The sequence below is a fragment of the Tasmannia lanceolata genome, unplaced genomic scaffold (genome assembly GCF_043159265.1).
Source record: "Tasmannia lanceolata isolate RefF3 unplaced genomic scaffold, GAP_Taslan_0.1 ptg000019l, whole genome shotgun sequence".
Classification (NCBI taxonomy): Eukaryota; Viridiplantae; Streptophyta; class Magnoliopsida; order Canellales; family Winteraceae; genus Tasmannia; species Tasmannia lanceolata.
The window spans coordinates 19,402,823-19,426,242 of record NW_027518696.1 but is presented as its reverse complement, the minus strand read 5'-3'; the positions used below and the strand labels follow the sequence as shown (position 1 = coordinate 19,426,242).

At 38.8% G+C, this 23,420-nt stretch overlaps 1 protein-coding gene across 1 annotated transcript in view; it reads right to left on the bottom strand.

Annotated features, from left to right (window-relative positions):
- LOC143852899 (B3 domain-containing protein Os01g0723500-like) overlaps nt 1–20,520 on the bottom strand; it is a 112,948-nt gene extending 92,428 nt beyond the window's left edge. Inside the window, exon 1 of the mRNA XM_077362547.1 lies at nt 19,925–20,520. The gene's annotated coding sequence lies outside the window, so the exon portion shown is untranslated. The remainder of the gene's footprint in view (nt 1–19,924) is intronic.
- Nucleotides 20,521–23,420: the final 2,900 nt, after the last annotated feature.

Sequence of the window (23,420 nt, the reverse complement as noted above, 5' to 3'; positions counted from 1 at the left end):
CAAACTTCTTTGGAGTTAAATGAAAATGGCATAAGAGACCAAGTGCTTGCACTCGGACGAATTGGGGGTGCTCTTTGGACCTTCCCCATTCGTAATCAGGCACGAACCCATATATATTTCTGGTTATCCATTGCACAGAGGATTTGATTTTAGGGTTCCATGACATATCCATGGATGGCGACTCTGAGTTTATTTTAGGTATGTCTGGGTTTCGAGCCTTGGCTCCGGATCAAGACATATCTCTTTCTTTTTATATCGCCACTCGTGCTATGCTATGAGGGTGGCATCCATTTCGAGAGTTCCTTGGCAGAGCTCTCCACACACGTGGATGATCCAGAGGGTGTTAGGGACTCGTTCCCTCACTGTCCTCGGATCGGGGTCCACACCCAACAAGTAGGGGCGGCAAAATTGGCTGAACCGAACCGAAATCGAGCTTGGTTTGGTAAAACCAAATTATTCAAATTTCGGTTCAGTTCGGTTTGGGGATCAAACCAAACCAAACCGAACCGTTGCCCCCGATTTCCAATGAATATGAGTAAGGGGTGGCGAAGGCCGAAACCGAACCGAAAATTATGTTTCGCTTTGGTTAAACCAAACCGATTCAAATTTCGGTTCGGTTTTGGTTTGGTAGAACCAAACCTTTCAAATTTCGGTTCGGTTCGGTTTGTAAGATAAGATGTGTTTGACTTCGAATTCCAATTAAACCCCACCCACTATATGGAACCAAACAGGGCCTTGGGGTTCTTCCTCGGGTTTCTCTTGGGCTTTTTCTCGGATTACTCTTGTGCACGGTCTTGGGTTGAGAAGCAAGGAAAGGGTTGCAGGTTTGTGGGTTTGGGTTTTAATCAATTGTAATCCTTGTATTTTGTTTTTCTCATAGTGGAAGATCGTGTTTCTCGCCCGTGGAGTAGGCTTGGCCAAACCACGTAAAATCTTGGTGTTCATCTTGTGGCTTGATTTATTACTTTTATTTTTTCTGTTAAATTTGTGCACGATCGGATCAGATTGTCAGGGGGATTTTTTTCTCAACAATGGTATCAGAGCCGTGGTTGGAGCAATCGTAGAGGCCAGGTAGTGTGATCGTGGGTGTTGTGGTTGGATCGTGGTTAGAGCACGATCTTTGAGAGTAGAAAGACTGTCTACGAAAGATTCTTGTTCGAGGTGAAGCACTACACCAAGAACTACGAAGTAATCTTAGATGGCGGTAAAATTAAGTTCTACTCAGTTCAACATCGACAGATTTGACGGAAATGACAGTTTTACCCTATGGCAGATGAGGGTGAAGGACATCCTAGTTCAACAGGGATTGGCTAAGGCGTTGAAGGGAAAGGGTGGCAAGCCGGAGAAGATGACGGATGCCGAGTGGGAATACATTGAGTTGAAGGCAGTCAGCATGATTCGGCTATGTCTGGCAGATAATGTTATGTTTAACGTTATGGAAGAAGATGCACCTAAATTATGGGAGAAATTGGAAAAGCTTTACATGTCAAAAAGCGTGGCCAACCGGTTGTATTTGAAGCAGCAATTGTACGGGTTGAAGATGCAGGAATGAGGGAATCATTTGGAACACATCACGGTGTTCAACGGACTTGTGGATCAACTCCACAAGGTTGATGAAAAGTTGAAGGAAGAAGACAAGGACCTTTTGCTTCTTACTTCGCTTCCAGATTCGTATGACAACCTGGTGACGACTTAATTGTATGGTAAGGATACGATAAAGTTAAAGGAAGTCACGGTGTCACTCTTATCGAATAAAATGCAAAAGAAACCTGTTCTTGGTAGAAGTGAAGAGCATGGGTTGATTGTTCCTGGTGGGAATCAAAGAGGAAGGTCGTCTGACAGAGGATCAGGAAAAGGCAGGTCAAAATCCAGGGTTGGCAGAAAGCGTGTATAATGTTACCATTGCAAGGAATATGGCCACATCAAGCGGGATTGTCTGAAGCGAGCTGACCAGGCGGGCAATGGTGCTACGAATACGGCGGTGGCGATGGCGGTAACGGATGAGTAGGGTGAAGAGTTTGGAGATGTTCTCATAGTCTCCACAGGTAATCACACTTCTCCTCATGATGAGTGGATTCTAGATTCGGGGTGCTCTGATCATGTTGCTCTATGAGGGAATATTTTGAACATGTTCCAAGGGACAAGGGCGGGTGTAGTGTCCTTGGGTGACGGGTCTACTTGTGACGTCACGAGAGTTGGGACGATGAAGATCAAGATGTTCGATGGAGTGATTCATACTTTGGGTGGTGTGGTGTATGTCCCAAAGATGCGAAGGAATCTAGTATCTCTTGGCCAGTTGGACTCCAAAGATTGCAGGCATTCAGCTGCAGGTGGAGCTATGAAAATCACATGTGGCTGTATGGTTCTGATGAAAGGAGAGAAGTGCGGTGAATTATATCTTCTGGTTGGGAACACGGTAACTAATGTTCCTAAGATCTCAATGGCAAGTTGGAAACAGAGTAATTGTGTGTGCACACGTTGGTCTCTTTCGCAGTTGGTGCAGAGATGAGTTTTTAAGTTGCAAACGATGGTGAGAGGATGACGGTACCTGCGTTGGGGAGGATGGATCGAGATCCCTCTCCAAGATTGACTAGGTGAGTCAAATGGGTTGGCAGCTACACATGTGCATTGGTCGTGTTGATCATACAGGTGTGACAACCCAAGAGGGGGGTGAATTGGTCAATTAGAAATTTTAGGCTTAATTAGGGGAAGATTAAAAGTTAATCCTCTAATTAAACACTAATTAGTCTAACGCTTGTTCGAATAGGTGTGTTAATAAAAGCTAGGGTTTAGAATTTCTAATCATGCACATTTAGCTAACCCTTGTTCAAATAAATATTATAATGCTTAGGGCTTAAACATTTCAATCAAGTGCATTTACTAACCCTTGTTCAATCTAAAACACAAATATAAGTTAGGTTAGAGATTACCAATCACCACACGTGCAAGAGAAGGAAAGAAAGAGACAAGGAGACAATGAACACAAATTTATAGTGGTCCGGTCTATCACAAGACCTACTCCACTCTTCACGTCCATGCGCGAGTTTCACTATCTCGATCCTCCTTTAAGACCGGATCAATGAGCCATTACATGACCAAGCTTTTCCATTCTCAAGGGCCAAAGCGAAGCCCATCTGCACGAAGCCTTCAACGTGAGGACAAACCCTTATATGCCGTCTTCACCTTTCTTAACGGGTCGAAGAGAAGACCCTCGTCTTCACGATTCTTAACGGGCCGAAGAGACGACCCTCAATGAAGAACAAAGAAAATAAAAACTTTCATGCCTCTTGATTGGTGGATTACAACTTTGAAAGCTCACAATCACTCAAAGAAAATACAAATGTAAAGCCCTATTGTGGACCCCGATCCGAAGGAGGCGGCGAGGGCACGAGTCCCCCGTCGGTCCTTTCGATCAGCCACATGTGAATGAGAGCTCTACCAAGGAACTCTCGAAACAAATGCCACTCCCAGTAGCATAGCACGAGTGGTGTATAAATGAGATACCTTTCGATTCGGGAACAAGTCCAGATTTGAGACATACCTAAATAAACTCAAAGTCGCCATCCATGGTATACGGCCATGGATCCATAAACAAATATGCTATGTATACCATGGATAACCAGAAATGAATGGGTTTGTGCCTGATTACGATTTGGGAAGGGTTTAGACACCCATCTCGCCTAAGTGCTAGCACCTGGTCTCTTATGCCATTTATTATTAACCTTGAAGAGTATTGGGTGAGAATCATGTGAAATGAGAACAAATATCCCCGAGTGGACGTCTACCTAAACATGCATGACCCGGGGATAAAATAATAAGCATGCACAAAATAAATGAAAGAAGAAAGTCAACTAAGCATTGCTAGGTTATGAGTGATATGCCTAATAGGTGTCTAAGTTCTGGTGGACAAGCACATGCATACTACAGCTAAAGGTATAAGGTTCGTACAAGAAAAGAAATCTAAATCTAGTAGTTAATCATGAAATGAATTAAGAATACAGTAAACGAAATAAAGAATAAACAAAATGACAGACAGATAAAAGAATGAAATAGAACTTAGGACGAACACATAGCGCCTATATACATTAGAGCGAACACATAGCGCCTATAAATTTGAGCGAACACATAGCGCCTAATATAATATAAGATCTTAACACATCACATGTAGAAAGCAGTAAATGACAGATATGATAAGCAGTAAAGCAATAAAGCGCTACAGCTAACTGGCAATCAAACCAGGTAAGTGTTACAGCTAAGCAGGTGAATAAGCAGTAAGAAAAACGATAAAAGAATAAACACACTACAACTAAACATGTAAAGAGCAATAAAGAAAATAACTTAACACTATAAATAAGTTTGTGTGTAAACATGTAAGAGATAAAGATGATCAAAAGAATTAAATAAACACAAATACAAACCTTAAAATACTAACGACAAACCCTAAGACTCTAATTTTTTCGCCCGAATCTTCGGATGGTCTGGTATTCATCCGAAGCCACCTACGTATCCCTGCCTCTTACAGGAATCAATTCCACGTAGTTCTTCACACCTATTCTAAACTATGATGCCTAAGACACATATACCTCTATCCTAGACTCGACCTAAAAGACCGGACTAGTTATTAAAGCTTCATGCACGATTATTTATATTCCTATAGATTTCAGGACACCCTCTATGTCATAACTAAATGCAGGTTAGCCCTAAGCTAATGCAGGTGCTTCCTACAACCTATGTGTAACTAGGCTGTGTATCATAAGAAAAACAATAGGCAAACTAACGCATCATATTCTAGTCATCAGTCGGCGATGTGAATCGCCAATTGACCGGACGGAGGCGCTCCTACCTAGGACAAAGCCCTAACTCTAACACAAACACACAACAACCAAAACACTCTATCTAAGACATACTCTTAACTCTAGAGAAAAATATTTTCGAAAACAATTTATGAAAGATTTTTGTGCTTTTACAAGGGTTAAAAGGTTTATTTACAAAATTTAGCTAGACTTGGGATAAAAATCCCAAGCTGCACCACGTACCTCGTGAAAGAGGATCAGCCAACATAGTTAGAAAACAGACTCTCCTAAACTACTCTTAAAACTTTAACAGTTCCAAATGCTTCCAATGCTTTTTTGAAGTTTTGAATTTGTAAGTTCAAATTTTTTTTTAAATGTTTTTGGATTTTGAAGTTTTTCCAATGTTTTTGGGTTTTACAATGTTTTAATGTTTTTGGATTTTTAAATGATTTCAATGTTCTTGCGATTTTAAGATTTCAAATGTTTATGGATTTTAAAATTTCAAATGTTTTCACTCTTTTGGTCAAAGGCCAAAAGGAACACACAATGCAACACCCTAGGGTAAAACCCTTAGGATAAAGGGGAAACCCCAAACCAACAAACTTGTATCCCAAAACAAGATGTAACAATCCACGAACAAGAAAACAAGCGTCCCAAAAACAATGAAAATGATCTAAGATCCCCAGTAAGCAAAGTTCTAATAAGACTGAGTTAGTCTCTAGTCAAAGTGAAGTAACAATAACTCTAAAGGAGAAACTCCTAATTAACAACACTAAAGAGGGGTACAAATGAGTAGATGACTCTCTAATAACGCTACCAAAAATGTGAGAGCAGAAAAGTCAAAGACCGCTAATAACGCTACCAAACATGGGGTAAAAATGAGTCAAAGACTCGTTATAAGAAAGGGTTATTCTAACATGAGGCTGGGTAAGCCTCTTAAAGGGAAAACTCTCTAAATGAGACAAGGCTTACCTCCAAATAAGGCTCTACAAATGAGGCAAAGTATGCCTCCTAGATACAAAAGTGGGCTCCAAGTGTCCTTATCATTGCCCATGCAATGAGAAGAACTAATGTACAAGGGTATCTAAAAGACTAAGTAAGTCTATTAAATAAAAGAGGGGAGTGTTACTAGGACTGAGCAAGTCCCCTAAGGGATAGGCTTGGGCTAACGCCTCTGCAATGAATAAGGGGTTCTAGTATTAAAGGATACCTTAAAAGACTAAGAAAGTCTACTGAATAAAAGAGGAGAATGCTACTAGGTAAGTCTTCTAAAAGATGGGCTTGGGCTAACGCCTTCATCGCCTTTGTAATGAACGTACTACTAATGAAAAAATGAATCGCTGAGTTTAAGGTCCTGCTCTCATATCCATGAAATTAAAGATGGGATACGTATACAACATATGTTCCACTACATATTGATAATGACTATAATGATCAAGCATAGAAACTCATTTTATTAATACTATACCCTTAAATCCTTGGGAAATGATATTGGCACAGCCATGTAATGATACGCAAGCTAGACATGTAGGGTATAATGCAAACATTCTATCAACAGGATATGCGAACAAACAAAATAAAAACAAAGATTGCACCTATTTTAAATTCAGTAATAGTCTTACCAATCTGAATCTCATTCTATTCATAAAACTAAAGTGAAAAGAACCCAATTCCACTCTATTAAGCAAGTCTAAAGTGTAACCAAACAAACTCAAAATATTATATGCACCCAAATCAGTGAGTAAAGATGATTCATCAGAAACACAACCTAACCCTTACTATTTCATATATATATATATATATATATATATATATATATATATATCAATCCCAAATACACTAAGTGGACTATATTTATACCAAAAGAGGGGCTAAATCATAAACTATATTTATACTAAACAAGGGCATGAATCATGAACTGTATTATGCTAAATAAAAGGCCAAATCATAAGCTGAAATTGCGTACAACAGGGATTAAATCATGACTGAATTGTATAAAAAAAACTAGGGCTGAATCATAGCTGAATTGTGCCAAAAACTAGGATTGAATAATGGCTAAAACTTGTGCCAATACATGGCTGACTTATGAATAGAACTTGTGCAAAACTGGGATTGAATTGCGGACAGAACTTGTGCCAAAACAGGGGCTGAATTATGGCTTGAACTATGAATGAATGAGCCACACATATACACATGCATATATAAAGACATAGCACACATTTACATATACACACATGCACTTGCAGGATAAATTCACATCCCTACATACAAACACTCATTCACTCACATATACATATACATATGCATACACTCATTATTAACACACATACATATTCTCAAAAATACACTTACACACACACACACACATACACTAACATCTACACACTCACAGTCACATTCATACACATACATACCACACATAGCCACACGCACATACACATACACATATACATACTTGGGCTAAAACAAGGGTTCTACCTTAGGAATCATTAACGCTTGCTACACAAAGCATCTTGCCTATATGGTCATTATCACACATGACCACTTTGATAACTACATTTGACCCGTGTAACAGCCAAGACATGACTGGACTGCTATCATCAAATCTGTGTAGAACTGATATCAAAATGTGAACAAGACAAGCAAAATCTAGTGCTATCACCAAATCTGTGTGGAATTGATATCAAAATGTGAACAGAACAAGCAAAATCTAATGCTATCACCAAATCTGGTTGTCCATCGTCATTCTAATTATGCATCCACAATTAATCAAAGCAACATTTCTTGAAATCTTATGGGTAGAGTAAAGGTTTTTGTTTTTTTTTTTTTTTTTAAATTGTCAATATCTTACCACACATAAATCTCACTTGTCAAAGTAAACCAAAATAAATGGCATTGCATAATTCAGAACCTGTCTCAGAATCAAATCTCCAAAATGTAAATGAATGGTAATCTTATCAAGAAAATCACCACGAGAAATGTAACAACATCCAACTTTAATAGACCAAGTATACCCTAGGATTATCAAAAGATTGTACCGTAAAAATAATTCAGCTAAACCCTCGACATGGGGTCTCATGTGAAATCAGATGATACTTGTACCCACGAAATGGAATAGAGCAATCATCTGATTTCCTACATCAATTACGCATATAGAAAACCCTGTAAATAACTATGCAAACTTCAGCCATACAAGCAAGGTTAAAAATATTACCTTAATATCAGAATCTACAAAGAAAATGATGGGTGGAGAACTGCTCCTGGTACTGATGAGACCAATGAATGAGGTGATTAAGTTCTACTCCAACAGCCTTGAATTTGGAGGAAAATGGAAGGATACCCGATGATGTAGATGATGAGGAAAATTTGGATTCCGGCGGGTATGACCGGAATAAATGAAGATGGTGGTGTTGTGGCTGAGATGGGGAAGAGATGAAACAGGGTTGAAGGTAGGGAATTGCAGAGATGGCTGAAGAAGATCAAGATGGTGTGTTAAAGATGAGGTCGAGCAGAGAGGAAAAAGGGGGTTTCAATGGAATGGGGGTAAAAATAGGGGAGGTGTGAGGAGGTGATGGATGATGGTAATTCTGATGGTGGGTCGTGTGCGTCGTCGGATTCCGGTGAGAGAACGGCCGGAATTAATGGGTTTGGACGAGATGAAGGTAGAAGATGAGAATAGAGAGGGCTGATGGTGGGGGAAATGGGTTTGGATGTAGATGAGTTTGACATGGGTTTAGAAGTGGGTTTTGAAGTAGGTTTAGGGTAGAAATGGTGGTTGGAGATAATGGTGAAGATAGGGTTTAAATGAAAGAGGGTTTGTAATGAGGATTGAAATGGGTTCTAACATGGGTGATTTGAGATGGGTATTGGAGTGGGTTTGATGGGGATGGGGTATTGAAGGAGAAAAGATGGAGGTGGTGCTCGGCTGGCAATGGAATAGATGGTGATTGAGGTAGTCGTGGGGAAGAAAATGGAATTAGGTTGAAGATGGTGGTAGGTAAAAAAAGATGAAGTTGAAGATGAATGAGGTGGCTGATGAGGGAGGCCGCGGCAACGAAATTGGCCGAAGAAGATGGCCTTAACTCCTCCTACTCTCTCTCTTTGCTCGCTCTCTCCCTTCCTCTCGCTCCCTTTCTGTTTTCTCTCCCCAATCTTTTTAATGAAAAAAATGAGACTCCCTCTCTTTGAAACTCGGGTGAACACATAGCGCCTATAAATTAGGGTGAACACATAGCGCCTAATATAATATAATATCCTAACACATCACATGTAGAAAGCAGTAAATGACAGATATGATAAGCAGTAAAGCGCTACAGCTAACTGGCAATCAAACCAGGTAACTGCTACAGCTAAACAGGTGAATAAGCAGTAAGAAAAATGATAAAAGAATAAACACACTACAACTAAACATGTAAAGAGCAATAAAGAAAATAACTTAACACTATAAATAAGTTTGTGTGTAAACATGTAAGGATGTGTAAGAGATAAAGATGATCAAAAGAATGAAATAAACACAAATACTAACGACAAACCCTAAGACTAATTTTTTGGCCCGAATCCTCGGATGGTCTGGTATTCATCCGAAGCTGCCTACGTATCCCCGCCTCTTACAAGAATTAAAGCCACGTAGTTCTTCACCCATATTCTAAACTATGATGCATAAGGCACCTAGTCCTTTATCCTATATTCGACCTAAAAGACCGGACTAGTTATTAAAGCTTCTTGCACGATTATTTATATTCTAATAGATTGTGGATTTTAGGATACCCTATATGTCCTAACTAAATGCAGGTTAGCCCTAAGCTAATGCAGGTGGTTCCTACAACCTATGTGTAACTAGGCTGTGTATCCTAAGGAAAACAGTAGGCAAACTAACACATCCTATTCTAGTCATCAGTCGGCAATGTGAATCGCCAACTGACCGGACGGAAGTGCTCCTAGCTAGGACAAACCCCTAACTCTAACACAAACACACAACAACCAAAACACTCTATCTAAAACATACCCCTAACTCTAGAGGAAGATCTTTTCGAAAACAATTTATGAAATATTTTTGTGCTTTTACAAGGGTTAAAAGGTTTATTTACAAACTTTGGCTGGACTTGGGATAGAAATCCCGAGCTGCACTACGTACCTCGTGAAAAAGGATCAAGCCAACGTAGTTCGAAAACAGACACTCCTAAACTACTCTTAAAACTTAACAGTTCCAAATGCTTTCAATGCTCTTTTGAAGTTTTAAATTTGTAAGTTCAAAATTTTTTTTAAAATGTTTTTGGATTTTGAAGTTTTTCCAATGCTTTTGGGTTTTTAAATGTTTTTGGATTTTGAAGTTTTCCAATGAGGGTTTTTAAATGTTTTAATTTTTTATTTTTTTTTATTTTTAAATGATTTCAATGTTCTTGTGATTTTATGATTTCAAATATTTATGAATTTTAAAATTTCAAATGTTTTCACCATTTTGGTCAAAGCCCAAAGGAAAAACAAAATGCAACACCCTAGGGTAAAACCCTTAGGGTAAAGGGGAAACCCCAAACCAACAAACTTGTATCCCAAAACAAGATGTAAAAATACACGAACAAGAAAACAAGCATCCCAAGAACAATGAAAACGATCTAAGATCCTTTTCTAATAAGACTGAGTTAAGTCTCTAATCAAAGTGAAGTAACAACAACTCTAAAGGAGAAACTCCTAACTAACAACACTAAAGAGGGGTACAAATGAGTCAATGACTCTCTAATAACGCTACCAAAAATGTGAGACCAGATAAGTCAAAGACCTCTAATAACGCTACCAAGCATGGGCTAAAAATGAGTCAAAGACTCGCTAGAAGAAAGGGTTATTCTAAAATGAGGCTAGGTAAACCTCCTAAAGGGAAAACTCTCTAAATGAGCCAAGGCTTGCCTCCAAATAAGGCTCTACAAATGAGGCAATGAATGCCTCCTAGACACAAAAATGGGCTCCAAGTATCCTTATCATTGCCCATGCAATGAGAAGAACTAATGTACAAGGGTATCTTAAAGACTAAGTAAGTCTATTAAATAAAAGAGGGGAGTGTTACTAGGACTGAGCAAGTCCCCTAAGGGATGGGCTTGGGCTAACGCCTCTGCAATGAAGAAGGGATTCTAGCATTAAAGGATACCTTAAAAGGCTAAGAAAGTCTACTGAATAAAAGAAGAGAATGCTACTAGGTAAGTCCCAAAAGATAGGCTTGGGCTAACGCCGTCATCGCCTTTGTAATGAACACACTACTAATGAAAAAAGGAATTGATGAGTTTAAGGTCCTGCTCTCATATCCATGAAATTAAAGGTGGGATAAGCATACAACATCAGTTCCACTACATATTGATAATGACTATAATGATCAAGCATATAAACTCATTTTATTAATACTATATCCTTAAATCCTTGGGAAATGATATTGGCACAGCCATGTAATGATACGCAAGCTAGACATGTAGGGTATAACGCAAACATTCTATCAACAGGATATGGGTACAAACAAAATAAAAACAAAGATTGCACCTACTTTAAATTCAGTAATAGTCTTACCAATCAGAATCTCATTCTATTCATAAAACCAACGTGAAAAGAACCCAGTTCCACTCTATTGAGCAAGTCTAAAGTGCAACCAAACAAACTCAAAATATTATATGCACCAAAATCAATGAGTAAAGATGATTCATCAGAAACACAACCTAACCCTTACTATTTCAAATATATATATATATATAGAGAAAACGGTTCCTACACATATGTGTAGATAACTTATCTACACACTAGCTTAAAATACAGTGGGGGCCACATTATTTGGGTGATCCAAACCATTCATTTTTAAGGCCCTCACATAGATAGGGTGTCCACAAAAAATCAGATCCATAGGATCATCCTAACCATTCGAACTGTGGAGGCAAAAAATGGACTAATTTGTGAAGGTTTAAAGACATCCATTTTACCTTCACAAATGGTAGGGTTGGGATGATCCTATGGATCTGATTTTTTGTAGACACCCTATCTATGTGAGGGCCTTTAAAATGGATGGCTTGGATCACCCAAACAATGTGGGCCCCAACTGTATTTTAAGCTAGTGTGTAGAGAACTCTCTACACATATGTGTAGGAACCGTTTTCTCATATATATATATATATATATATATATATATATATGAGGAATAAGATTGTGCGCTCGACCGCACCAAGCTTAGGTGCGGTCGAGGGCCCAAAACTCATGTGGGCCCACATTGTTAGGATGGTCCAAAGCATTTATTTGCAAGGCCCCATCATAGATAGGGTGTGTACAAAAAATCAGCTCCATAGGATCATCCTAACCCATCCAAAAGTGCAGGGCAAAATGGACAGACACCATTTGCCACAAATCTGCCCATTTTTGCCCTCAACTTTTGGAGGGGTTAGGATGATCCAATGGAGCTGATTTTTTGTACACACCCTATATATGATGGGGCCTTGCAAATGAATGGTTTTGATAACCACAAAAAGTGTGGGACCCATGTGTTTAGGCCCTCGACCGCACCTAAGCTTAGGTGCGGTCAACCGCACACTCCTTTTCCTCTCTCTCTCTCTCTCTCCCTCTCTCTCTCTCTCTCTCTCTATATATATATATATATATATATATATATATATATATATATATACATATATATATATATATGAGAGAACATTTCCTACACACTTGTGTAGGTAAGTGACCTACACACTAGCTTAAAATACAGTGGGGGCCCACATTGTTTGGGTGATCCAAACAATTCATTTGAATGGTCCTCACATAGATAGGGTGTCCACAAAAAATCAGATCCATAGGATCATCCCAACCCTACGATTTGTGGAGGTAAAATGGACGTGTATAAACCGTCACAAATTAGTCCATTTTTTGCCTCCATAGTTTGAATGGTTAGGATGATCCTATGGATCTGGTTTTTTGTGGACACCCTATCTATGTGAGGACCATTCAAATGAATTGTTTGGATCACCCAAACAATGTGGGCCTCCACTGTATTTTAAGCTAGTGTGTAGGTAACTTACCTACACAAGTGTGTAGGAAATGTTCTCTCTCTCTCTCTCTCTCTCTCTCTCTCTCTCTCTCTCTCTCTCTCTCTATATATATATATATATATATATATATATATATATATATATATATATATATATATATAGATCAATCGCAAATACACTAAGTGGACAATATTTATACCAAAACAGGGGCCAAATCATAAACTATAGTATACTAAACAAGGGCATGAATCATGAACTGTATTATGCTAAATAAAAGGCCAAATCATAAGCTGAAATTGCGTACAACAGGGATTAAATCGTGGCTGAATTGTATAAAAAAACTGGGGCTGAATCATAGCTGAATTGTGCCAAAAACTGGGATTGAATTGTGGCTAAAACTTATGCCAATACAGGGCTGAATTATGAACAGAACTTGTGCAAAACTGGGATTGAATTGCAGACAGAACTTGTGCCAAAATAGGGGCTGAATTATGGCTTGAGCTATGAATGAATGAGCCACACATATACACACGCATAGATAAAGACATAGCACACATTTACATATACACACATGCCCTTGTAGGATAAATTCACATCACACTCACACATCCCTACATACAAACACTCATTAAGTCACATATACGTATACATATACATATGCATACACTCATTATTAACACACATACATATTCTCAAAAATACACTCACACACACACACACACACACACACACACACACACACACACTCTCATCTACACACTCACAGTCACATTCATACACATACATACCACACATAGCCACACGCACATACACATGTACATACTTGGGCTAAAACAAGGGTTCTACCTTAGGAATCATTAATGCTTGCTCACAAAGCATCTTGCCTATATGGTCATTATCACACATTACCACTTTGATAACTACATTTGACCCGTATAACAGCCAAGACATGACTGGGTTGCTATCATCAAATCTGTGTAGAACTGATATCAAAATGTGAACAAGACAAGCAAAATCTAGTGCTATCACCAAATCTGTGTGGAATTGATATCAAAATGTGAACAGGACAAGCAAAATCTAGTGCTATCACCAAATCTGGTTATCCATCACCATTCCAATTATGCATCCACAATTAATCAAAGCAACATTTCTTGAAATCTTATGGGTAGAGTAAAGGTTTTTGTTTTTTTATTTTGTTTTAAACTGTCAAAATCTTACCACACATAAATTCACTTGTCAAAGTAAACCAAAATAAATGGCATTGCATAATTCAGAACCTGTCTCAAAATCAAATCTCCAAAATTTAAATGAATGGTAATCTTATCAAGAAAATCACCACGAGAAATTTAACAACATCCAACTTTAATAGACCAAATATACCCTAGGATCATCAAAAGATTGTACCGTAAAAATAATTCAGCTAAACCCTATACATGGGGTCTCATGTGAAATCAGATGATACTTGTACCCACGAAATGGAATAGAGCAATCATCTTATTTCCTACATCAATTGCGCATACATCACTTCACCATCCATTCACCACAAAAACTTATATTTTCATCTTGCATTCAAAGATCAAATTAGCATCCAAACCCACGAATCAACGCCACAATGCTAGAAAACCCTGTAAATAACTATGCAAACTTCAACCATACAAGCAAGGTTAAAAATATTACCTGAATATCAGAATCTACCAAGAAAATGATGGGTGGAGAACAGCTCCTGGTACTGATGAGACCAATGAATGAGGTGATTAAGTTCTACTCCAACAGCCTTGAATTTGGAGGAAAATGGAAGGATACCCGATGATGTAGATGATGAGGAAAATCCGGATTCCGACGGGGATGACAGGAATAAATGAAGATGGTGGTGTTGTGGCTGAGATGGGGAAGAGATGAAATAGGGTTGGTGGTAGGGAATTGCAGAGATGGCTGAGGAAGATGAAGATGGTGTGTTAAAGATGAGATCGAGCAGAGATGAAAAAGGGGTTTTCAATGGAATGGGGGTAAAAACAGGGGAGGTCTGAGGAGGTGATGGATGATGGTAATTCTGATGGTGGGTTGTGTGAGTTGTCGGATTCCGGTGAGAGAACGGCCGGAATTAATGGGTTTGGAGGAGATGAAGGTAGAAGATGAGAATAGAGAGGGTTGATGGTGGGGGAAATGGGTTTAGATGTAGATGAGTTTGACTTGGGTTTAGAAGTGGGTTTCTATGTGGGTTTTGAAGTAGGTTTAGGGTAGAAATGGTGGTTGGAGATAATGGTGAAGAGAGGGTTTAAATGAAAGAAGGTTTGTAATGAGGATTGAAATGGGTTCTAACAGGGGTGATTTGAGATGGGTATTGGAGTGGATTTGATGGGGATGGGGTATTGAAGGAGAAAAGATGGAGGTGGTGCTCGGCTGGCAATGGAAGAGGTGGTGATTGAGGTAGTGGTGGGGAAGAATATGGAATTAGGTTGAAGATGGTGGTAGGTAAAAGAAGATGAAGATGAAGATGAATGAGGTGGCTGATGAGGGAGGCCGGCGGCAACGAAATTGGCTGAAGAAGATGGCCTTAACCCCTCCTCTCTCTCTGCTCGCTCTCTATCTCCCTCTCTGTTTTCTCTCCCCAATCTTTTTAACGAAAAAAATGAGACCCCCTCTCTTTGAAAGTCTCATTCGATATTTTTGTGAAGGGAAATGATATATTTACCTCCCTCCTCTTTACTTGGGCAGCCCTCCTCTAGTGTATTTGCTACTACTCATTTATACCATAGGGGGCTGCTTTGAGCATGAAAGGGGATCATCATTTTTAAAACATATTTCTACCCTCTTTTTCTCCCTGGGACAATCCACTCTAAATGTAATTTTTGACAACTTTTATCCTACAAAGGGGGGCCCAAGTAGAAAACAGGGCAACAATTTCTCCTCTCCCTATTAATCTCAGCCCTCCAAATTTCCCTTATAAATCAAGGGCTGAGATTACAAACCCAAAAAGCATCTAAGAAGCTTCCAAGGAAACTTCCTAAGATGCTCCTTAACTAATCCTAGTCCTAAGCCATCTTTAACCTTAGATAAGGCCTAATTGTGACTTGGGAAGGAAGAAATGAATCTTTTCTCTTTCTTAACAAATAACACACATGAAAATTAGCATTGGCACACACTTATTACAATAAACTCACCCCCCTTTTATAGGGAATGACAAACTTGCACCCCTCTTCCCTCTTGTTCATCCTCACTTGGTTACAACATGATTATTCTTTTCTCTCCACAGGGAGGCCCAGGTGAGAGAAGGGATGACATTAATTCTTTTAATTATTGCACATGAAATTGATAGAGGCACACTCTCTTTGTTTAAATCACACCCTCATTGGACTACACTACGCTACGATGCTCGTTTGCTAGGCAAACGTCCACGAATTTTGACGAAATTTTAAATGGACCTAAATGGGATCCTAAACCACTATATGGTACATTTGGGACTCTAAAACACCAGTCTACTAGGGTTTTTATTCTACCAACGTTATTAGGGTCTGGTCAAAATAGGGTGTCTACACCTATGGAGTGCCTCTTGACAAGATGTAGAAATACAAGCTCAAAGAGGTTTTTGCTTTTGATTTGAAAAGTTTAAGCTCAAAGAAATGAGATTTGATCTTTCTCAAATGTTCAAAAGCTTGTAGAGATAGGTTTTATATATATATATATATATATTGTATTTGAAAATATGACCGTTTGGGGTAAAACTGTAAATAACTGGCTTGAAAAAGTCAAGCAAAAAATGCTCCAACGGCTTGTTTGCTGGACCGCGGTGGTCGACCGATCCATCACGGTCGTCCCCCCTATCAGGCGCCCTTTTATATTTTCAAGTTTCTTACCGTCGCGGTCGACCGGTCCCATGGTGGTCGTCTGGCGAGGTCAACCTGTTTGCTCAAAAAATTTGGCTAAAAAACTATCTCGGTCGACTGACCCACGGCGGTCGCCCGCTCAAACCCATGACGGATTGTTGTGATTGAAACAGACACATATCCGCGGTCGCCCGGCTTGACCCGATCAACTGACCCGATAATTTTCCGCAAGTGCTGGAATTCCAGCAAGCTTGTCGCAGTCGCCCGAGAGACCCCCGGTCGACCGACCCTAGTTAAAATTCCATTTTTACTTTGAAGCTTAGGGGCTTTTGGGCCATGATCTTTGGGCTTAAGTCCTAGGTTTTCAAACACATTTTTGGGTGTGTTGATGGTTTTCAAAGATGTAAAATGTTAAGTATAAAAACCATTTGAAAACCTTTTGAAAGTGCATTTAAACATAAAATCAAGAGGACTCCAAATATATTCTAAAAATAAGAACCTTGAGTCTTCTTAGAATGTCATGGCTCCTTTACACTTTCTTGGACTTCTTCGGGTTGTGAGTGAACTTCTTGACCTTGTTTGGCTCTTGTGACTTGTCATCCAATCTTCAATGCATGTTGCATGGTACATGAGGTGTCACCAATAGCATGTTCAACTCCAAGCTCCTTCTTGAAACTTGCTTAGGGAACTTGTGGGATCTTCATGTTGAGCTTCCTGACTTGATCATCTCCAAATGAGGATGACTCCAATGTAGATGCAAGCTCTTGGTTCATTTGCTTCTTAATCCACAAGCCGTGTTATGAATAGTTGTGTAATGGCGATTATGACATGAAACTCCTGTAGACAACACAACACTTCAAAGCAACACATTAGTCCATAAATGCTAATCAATTTGATTTGCTAGCATCAAAATAAGAAGGTAAGGTGAATGATTAACACATTAGAGCCCTTGGGCTTACATGATCGAATCGGGAGGAGTCAGAACTAGGGTGATTCGATCGTGTGTAGTTGGTACTTTAGAAGGCTAATGGTGGTTTGCGGCGACATCGGACCGGTGGCAACATCAATGAAAAATCTTCAGGTGGTTGGGAAATAACCCAAGGTGGAGATTGTTGGAAAAGTTGCCTTATTTCCCAATCATGGTTGGTTGCTTGGGTGGGAAGGCAAAGGAAAAAATAGAAATATTATTTTAGCTTTTGGGGAAAACTAAGCTATATAAAGAGAATTGTTGTTCTCTTAGTGCGCGGTAAAACAAGAGGGCAAGAGGTGTGTTCAGCTACCTCCTGGAGAGAAAAGATAGAGAAGAAAAGGAGAGAAGGGATGACTAAGCTACATAAAGAGAAGTGTTGTTCTCTTAGTGTGCGGCAAAACAAGAGGGCAAGAGGTGTGTTCGGGTACCTCCTGGAGAGAAAAGAGAGAGAGAAGAAAAGGAGAGAAGGGATGACTAAGCTACATAAAGAGAAGTGTTGTTCTCTTAGTGTGCGGCAAAACAAGAGGGCAAGAGGTGTGTTCGGCTACCTTCTGGAGAAGAAAAGAGAGAGAAGAAAATGAGAGAAGGGATGAGAAAGGAAGAGAGAAGAAGAAAGTGTTTTTCTCTTGGGTTTTCTCTTGAAGTCCTTCCTTGGGTTTCTCTTGGGCTTTTTCTCGGATTATTCATGTGCACAGTCTGGGGTTGAGAAGCAAGAAAAGGGTTGCGGGTTTGTGGTTTTGGATTCTAAGCCATTGTAATCCTTGTATTTTGTTTTTCTCATAGTGGAAGATCGTGTTTCTCGCCCGTGGAGTAGGCTTGGCCGAACCACTTAAAATCTTGATGTTCATCTTGTGACTTGATGTATTACTTTAATTTTTTCTTTTAAATTTATGCACGATCGGATCGGATTGCCCGGCGGATTTTTTTTTCTCAACAGGTTGTTTTGACTGAAAAGCTTTTATTAAGCTGCCAAATTTCCAAAATTGCCCTTTTCCCTCTTTCATTTTCTCCATGGACATGTAGGTTTTTCTTTAAATAGCTATACACTTCTGTTTCCAAAACAAAATCTTGCATTTCAAAGCAGGACACGATGCTATTTTTTAGGGTTCATGTTCCAAAATTTTCTATTTTCACGGTTTAGGTCTCCCGGTATTCATCTCTCTCCATCTCCATCTGTATCTCTATGTGTTCCTCCTCCTCTCTCAACCTCGATCGCCCACTTTCATGGAAGTTTTCCTGGGTGATTTCTTTCATTCTAGGCATGCTCTCTCACTTTCTCTCTGTCTCTTTCATCCTTGTTTATTTTGAGTCTTGAAAACCTATCTGAAGTAGAAGTCCTTTGTGATTTTGAGAACCGATTGGAATTCCCAACCGATTTGGTTTGTGATTCATTCGGTTCTCAAAATACAAAACGAGTAGTGCCTTTTCTTTGTGCCATTGGGTAAGTGATAGTTTGTTTTGTGCTGAGAACCGGTTGTGAATATATGAGTCCCAATTACTAATGACCAGTGACTTGTGTCCTACACATGGACTCTAGAGAATCAGTAATATTTCTATTTGTGAACGTGAATACTTCCAGTAATCAATAGAATGGATACTATTCATTAAATATCAAGCTAGGACTAAGCCACTGGGATGTCCAAGTCATCTTTGTTTCTTTATCAATTATTGTCTCATCATTGTTACTTTATCAATTGTTGTTTGATGACAAGGGTCCAATACGTAGGCGATAGAAGTGCGCTTTTGAAAAATGTAAAATGTCCATAAACAAGAACATTGAAATTGTGAGAAAATGAAGCAAAACATGCACCTTTTATATGATTTAGTGAACTTACACCAGAACAACCCTCAAATTTTTTGGCCCCCGCCCCCGGAGCAAATTCCTGGCTCCGCAATGTGCAGAAATTCAAGTGTAAATTTCAAGTGATGGCCAAGGCCCCCAATGACCAGTGTTGGCAAAGTGTAAATTAGTTCGGCCCCCCGAGTGTAAATTCCTGGCTCCGCCCCTGGAAGTGACCTAATTGCCACGTACAATGCAGCTGGGTGTGTGTGTCCAAGTGATGAAAAGGGGCGCATTTATCATTTCCCTTTGCACTTTTAACTTCGTGGATAAATGAAAAAGAAGAAAACTAAAAAAGTAAAAAATGGTTATACCCAAGAAGAAACAACAGAGGACAGAACAAACCCCTGAAGCAAGCAGATGCAACATCGATTTCATAGTAAAAATTCATCCATTCTAAAGTAAATACAATGCAATTCTTGATGAAAGTTCACATCCAAAGAAAGAAAAACCTAAGATTGTTATTGGGAAATCAAGAAAAAAAACAATACCAGACGGTGGGAGAAGTCTCCCAAGAGAACTTTGAAGAAGTGATGCTTCCTATCTTAAGCTGTTTCGACGTGGCCTCCCCATTCTAGTATCAAAAGAAGGGTATGGAGTGCTCTGAAAAGACAGATATTGCCATCCTTTCAGTCAAATGCTTGCATGTGGAGATGGGATGGCAGAAAAACTCAAATATTGGAAAGTGGCATGTGGCATCTTCTTCCCAAACACGAAAACTCGGACAGAGAGAGAGAGATGACTGAGTGCACTCTTACACGATTACACATGGTAAATATGGTAGCTTGTACCACTGCAGTTCAATTTTTATAGAGAGAGACCTTCATTTTATTGAGAATTTATATGGTCCCAAAAACAGCAGGGCCCACATTTTTCTGTGATGTAAAACATTCATTTGTTGGGCCCTGATGTAGATAAGGTGTCTTCTTCACAAGATAATTCTAGATTTTACAATGGAATTAGGCTGCAAATGTGGGGGAAGTAGGTTGCAGATGAAGGGTTTAAGTGAGAAATCCAGGTTTTAAAAATCTCTTCCACATCCTAAGATTTTTAAAACCTGGAAACAGGGGAGATCTCCTACTCTCTCACCGATGGTCTCTTTCTCTCGTTTTCCATCCGCGGTTCCGAGGAAATCTAAAATTCTAAAATCCGCGTATCCAAATGGCCTCCATGGATAATGACCTAGGGTCTTTTTTCAAAAGATGCGAATCTCAACAAAATTTGACTATGCTTATAAGGGCAGTGATAAATCGACTCCCAAATATCTTAAATCGACTCCCCCTGTGTCTTTCTCTCTCCTTCCCAAATATCTTAAATCGACTCCCCCTGTTTCTTTGAGAGAGAAAGACACAGGGGGAGTCGATTTATTACTGCCCTTTATAATCACACTTGTATCAACAGATCTAATTGAATCTAGATGGCACAAGTGGGGCCGATCGTAACAAAAACTAATTCTAAAGGGCAGTTTAGAGTTTAGACTGAAAAAGGATATTGATATTCGCCCTACTATGTTTTGATAATGAAACGAACTCAACTTGTCTTTTCTTTTTTAATCGACAATTGAGAGCTTTTTTGGGATTTGTAATTGCCTTTGATGGCTAGTTAAATAATTAAAAGGCAGGGTATTAGGAAATGAAAAATCTATTGAAGAATATTGGGAAAGAATTCATTTCCAAAGACAAGGTGAGTTCGTCTCGTTATAAAAATAATAATCTATTCAATTTTTTTTCCCACAAGAACAATGATATGGAGTCCGAACAAATACGCTCTTCACACGTTAGTAATCTTGGGTCCTAATTTTTTGGCTTTTCCCCCCTTTAAATGGCAAAACTACCCCTCTTATGCCATATATCATGCTGGAATTTCTTCAGTTATACTCTAGCCCCACTCTCGACCTCCTTAGCCACAAAGACCCGCTAAATCGTGTAAATGACAAAAGAAATTACGAAAAAAAAAGTTCCACAATAAATGTTTTTCCCACACTCCAAATGAGGCCTTACTTCTTTCTTTAAAACTTTCTAAATTCCCCATATTATTTTGTGGTTGTTTCTCAACTCCATCAGTTGGTATTAAATCATATCAAATAAGATTCTTTCCTTGGGTTGAAGAAGTTTGGCTGCTATGTTTGCACATGAATATGACTACGGAGTGCCTTCCATTACTTCAAAGTAGAGTTGCTAAATACCAAGAATGAAAGGTGATACTAGACTTGAAATCATTTTATTATTAGTTAGAGTCTTCACTGGTTTATGATGAATATTTGATCATTGATAAAAGTTCAAATAATGAATCATTAGCTTTTGATGGTGATGACATGATCAACGAATCACTTAAAGCGATGGTTGATGTGTTTTATAGTCCTGAACGGACAACCAAAAGAGATTTGATCTAAGAGCATATTAGGTTAACCAATAGAGATTGAAGAGATATGTGGATGGAAAAACACTACATCGATTTCTTCATCAATTTATATTGAAGCATTTTCAAGGGCCTCCTATTCTTATATTCAAATGATTTTGAAGTTAACTACGGGTCCGTTTGGATGCGGAGAAGATTTTAATTTAGATTTCTCACATTTGCAGCCCTTTTTGCATTGTGATTTGGATCCGGATCAAATCCTTGAATTTCCAAATCAGTGACTGACAATGAAAAAAATCAGATTTCCAAATATACTGTGGAAATAAGTAATTGGAAATCCACAGATATAGCAGTTTCCTTCATCCTCCTTGCTCCTCAACCTCTCCACTCCACTAGGAAGTACCCCCTTCCCTCTCTGTCTCCCTCTACATGAGCTGGCGGATCTATTCAATTTGTATTCAAAAGTCAATTCGAAATCCAAATACAAAATGTGAGGTATCCAAAAGGGCCCTATGATAATTTGCAAATAACGGTTATGATAATTTTTGAAATGGCATAGGTCATCTTGCTAAGTAATTACAAAACTTACTAAATTTTGGACAAAGGCAGTTTGAAAACTATTTGAAAGGCCGGTTTACCCTCTTCTACTGCATTCTTGTTTCCTTCCCTCTCCTTTTTTTTTCTGTGTTTTCATCTCCTTCAATTGATATATTTTCTATCTTCTTGTGTTTATATTCATTGGACTGTTGCCCTCCAATTCAACTGGGAAGGAGGAGGAGAAGAAGAATAGACCAAAATTGGCAAAAAAATAAGCAAAAAAAGGGGCTGAATCAGTACAAATCAGCTTAAAACTCGGGTTGAATCAGTAAAAATAAAAAAATACAGGTCCAATCAGTTAAAAGTCAGTTGAATCATCAAAATATTGAGTTAAATCGATCAAAATTAGTTTTTTTTTTTTAATGATACAACCTGATTTTTATTGATTGAACCAGACCTCTTGATTTAAGCTAATTTTTCACCTATTCAACCCAATTTTTGACAGCTCAACCTGTTTCTTGTCAACTCAACCCACTTTTTGCTGATTTTCAAATTTACGCTGGTTTTGCCCAATTTTTTCAACTTCATGCTGCTTTTCTTTCTCTTTTTCTTCTTCTTCTTCTTCTTCTTCTTCTTCCACGTCTCCCATTTTTCTTCTTCAAGTGTGATGAGATCTTCAAACTGCCTAGCAGCAAGAGGTTGACGGGCCGAGGAGAAGAACAGTTGCAGAGGAGAATGGAAATAAAAAATGAGTGAAATGTAAAGAGTAAAAAATAAAGGAAAGGAAAAACGGTATTTTGAATCATAAGATGTTCCTAATGGGTGAGTATAGTTTTGAAATTACCTTTCCTCAAGTATTTCAGCTACTTACTGTAATTACTTCGGAGAATACCCAATGATATATTTAGTGGCTTCCAAAGATGTGCCTTAATGCCTCATCTGCGAATAAAACTAAACTAAACTAATCTTACTTACAAATAAGGATCGATTTTGGTGGCCTGCAAAGTGGCCTCAAGTCACTCTTAATCCTAGTTGATTGTAAACATCCACAAGTTGGCCTAAGTGCTTATATACACAGTACCAGCTATTGAT